Here is a 3960-nt window from a genome sequence, read left to right as displayed (position 1 = left end):
ACCTTGTGGTCTACTACTTATCCTATAGCACCACACCACGCCTCCATGTTGTTGTTAAGGGCCGTCAAGTCGGTTCCGACCCATAGTGACCCTGTATAGGGTTTCAGAGGAGCTGCTGGTGAGCTTGAACTGCCGACCGTGCAGCTCAAATGGCTTTGCAGTCTGGCGCAGGCCTCCATGTTGTTGTTGTTGTTATATACCGTGGAGTCGGTTCTGACTCATAGCAACCCTGTACAGGGTTTCTGAGACTGTAAATCTTTACAGGAGCAGAAAGCCTCATCTTTCTCCCGTGGAACAGCAGGCCTCCATAAGACTATGAAAATAACTGGCTTCAAGAGAATTCGATAGTTTGCTGTTAATTGTTAGCAAATAAGGTGCATGAAACTCTTGTCGGGGTGTAGAGTCAGAACCCACCTATGAAGGATGAAGAATATGGTTGGGTTTAAGTTTAGACAGCTTTGAGTTTTCAGAGTCATGTATTACTTCAGCACAACTTAACAGCTAAGCTGATAAATATAGCTCTCCTCTCTTCCGTGTAAGATTGCTGCCAGAAGCTCATATTTGTAATGCAGGGAGTGTACTGCACAAAGATTCCTGTCTCTTTACAACCTACACAGATACAAACATTACTATGATTGAGTTCCACTGCACAGAGGGAAAACTGAGGCTTTAGGAAGCTGGTCTGCTTGCCCATAAGACCATATTGATATGAAGAATTGTTGCCAAAACTAGAAGGCAAGACTCTCATTCCAAAAGTCCTTTTTTTTTCCCCCCTTTCCTACCAATATGTAAAATATTATCCAAGTAAAACATGACTACGTGAAAAAGTAGAATTCAAAACTCACACTGAAGAGGGCAGGACCCTAAACAATACAGACCCTCACAGTGATGTGGAGGAAATACAGATGCAATCTGTATTGTTTAGGATGCGCCATGTTACTCTGGAGAAAGAAAGCACTTCTCAAAGTCTCAGTGACATAAAGGTTTTTCACTCGGGCACCATGTCCATCATGAATCAACTGTAATTATTATACTCAATGTCATCTTCACTCCAGGAACAACCACGCAGCCTCTGCCTGTACCCTAGCAAGTAGGAATGGCAGAGCAAGGGAGCGGAAGAGGAAAGGAACAATGAAGAACCATGAACAGTAGATGAGTCATTTCGTGAATAAAAACCAGCACAAAGTTGTTCATGTTGTTGTTAAGTGCCACAGAGTCGGTTCCAACTCACAACAACCCTGTAAAGGGTTTCTAAGGAACGGCTGGTGAGTTTGAACCACCGACCTTGCAATTCAAACCGACCTTAAGGTCAAGTGTTTATCCTACAGCGCCACACCAGGTGGAGGCTAAATAAATCCCAGAGTGGCTTTTACAAGCTACTGCGCCAGTCCGTCATCTCTGAAACCAGCTACTCCCCAACCAAAGTCCCCTTCTGCCCCCGTAATGTTGTTGTCAGGCTCTGCAGAGTCAGCGCCAACGCACAGTGAGCAGCCTACATACAGCACAATAAAACTGACCAGCCAGTCCTGTGCCATCTTCACAATTACTATGTTTGAGACCACTGTTTGCAACCACGGTATCAAGCCATCTCATTGAGGCTCTTCCTCTCTTTTGCTTAGCTTCTACTTTACCAAGTACACTGTCCTTCTCTATCGGTATGTGGGGCAATGTCTGATCGTCCACTTTATTATTATTATTATTATTATTATTATTATTATTATTATTGTGAATTGAGTGATTGTTTACATGGGAGAACATCAATTCTTTTCACTGCAATGATTAGAATCCCCAGCATGCTTCATTATTTAATGGTATTGCTTCTATTCCCTCTGTTGTTGTTTTTTTGTTGTCTGTTTTTGTTTTGCTTTTTTTCATGGACCAAAACACTCAGGAATATACAATCATTCAAACAGCCAAAGGGTACCCTGCCCTCCGGCCACCAGCGCACATCCCCTCTCCCTCCAGAATCCTCACCTGCTCCATCTCTTCACATCATCATCTCTGCCTCCATCTTTGGCATTGCCGCTTCTCTAGCTAGGGTCCCACACTCCGCTCCCACTCTTCTCCCTTGATGGTCCCAGGGTCCTTCCACTCCGGGACTGTAAGATTAACCACTCACCCCTTTTTGCTACAAAACTTCTCCCTTTACAGTTGCGACAATCGCAATTAGTCATGATAACAATTACTCACTATTGAATCATGAGAGTCTTGTCCCCATCTCCTTTCACCAGACCTATCATCCTCACTTTTGAAGATCTGTTTCTTCTTCTGACAGTGCATATAATACTTGCAGTATTCTTTGCCAACACGCTAAGTCAAAGGCACTGATTCTGCTCGGGTCTTCCTTATTATCCAACTTTCACATGCAGATGAGGCCATTGAAAATACCATCGCTTGGTTCGGGTTCACCTTAGTCTTTAAAGAGACACATTTGCTTTTAAACACTTTAAAGAGATCATTTGTAGCAGATCCGCCCAATACAATCATCATTTGATTTTTGAACTGCTGCCCCAAGTAAACTGATATCCTTGGTTTCCATTTTTTCTCCTTTCATAATGTTGTTGTTTTACTGGTCCAGATGTGAAGATTCTTTTTTCTTTACCTTGAGTTGTAATCCCTACTGAAAGCTATAGTCTTTGGTCTTCACCAGCAGGTGCTTCCAGCTCTCTTCGCTTTTAGCAAGCAAGGTTGTATCAGCTGCATATCACAGGTTGTTAATGAGCCTTCCTCCAATCCTGATACTGTGTTCTACTTCATATAAAACAGCTTCTCAGATTATCTGTTCAGCATACAGAGTAAGTATGGTGAAAGGATACAACCCTGACACACACCTTTCCTGATGTTAAGCCACGCAGTGTCCGCTTGATCTGTGTGAACGACTGCTTCTTGGTCTCCGTACAGGTGTAGCATGAGCACAATCAAGTGTTCTGGAATTCCCATTCTTCCTAATAGTGTCCCCAGTTTACTATGAGCCACGTAGTTGAATGTCTTTGCACAGCACTAAACCCAACATCACCAGTGCCTATGCAGGAGAAAATGCAGCAGGCTGCTTCCATGAGGAATATACCCTTGGAAGCCCCATGGGACATTGCTACTTGGTCCTATTGTGTCACGATGAGTTGAAAACACTCCATGGCAATGGGTTGAGTTGGGTGGGGTTGGGTTTGGAGGTTAGGGACGGGGTTACTCACAAAGGTGTTGGCAGAAATGTGGAGCTAGAAAGGATGCTGATGTACCGTAAGTGCTTACAAGAGCAATTCTAGGGTTTAAAGGTCAGGGAGGAGGGAAGGGGTGGAACACACGTGGACTTAGCAGAATTAGAAGACAGAACTATGCAGAGAGGAGCCGACAAAACTTTTGGTCTTCAGCAGTTACGCAATTAACCAGGATGACCCAATACAGAGAACCAGGAGAATGAGTGCAGCTAAAACACCAGAGGAGAGAACTCGGTACATTTAGAAAAGCCACCTAAATTCAATTTAAACTTTGTTTGCATTCTCCAGGCAAAGAGGCCTGGGTGAGGAGAGGCCATCCTAACTGACCTGTGCTCTTTCGGGGCCTGATTTGCAACCTTGATAATTTCCCTAATAAACCCTGTGAGTATGGTTGTTGTCTGAGTTCTGTGTGGCCACAACAACAAATTATGGAACCTCGATGAGAAGCGGGGAGTGCTACGTGAGGAATGGTTGGTGCCATTTTGTTCTGCAGGTTGGTTTCAGGAGTGGGAGTTCATCATAATGGCTCCAGATTCACAGAAGCATGGGGTTTTATAAAAGCCAATGAACAAAGGGGCATGGTGAGTAAAACTGTTGATTCTTACTTTACTTTGGTGGTTGTTACCTATAATCGCTGAAAGGAATGTAGGAAGTCATGCTACACCTGAGGGAAGAAAATCTCCTACTGGAGTCACCTGGGGCAAAACAGCCAGGTCAGATCAACAAAGGGGAAAGGGCCTAATGC

This window comes from Chrysochloris asiatica, unplaced genomic scaffold, assembly GCF_000296735.1.
Source record: "Chrysochloris asiatica unplaced genomic scaffold, ChrAsi1.0 scaffold00023, whole genome shotgun sequence".
Taxonomy (NCBI): Eukaryota; Metazoa; Chordata; class Mammalia; order Afrosoricida; family Chrysochloridae; genus Chrysochloris; species Chrysochloris asiatica.
Note: the sequence above shows the minus strand (reverse complement) of the source record.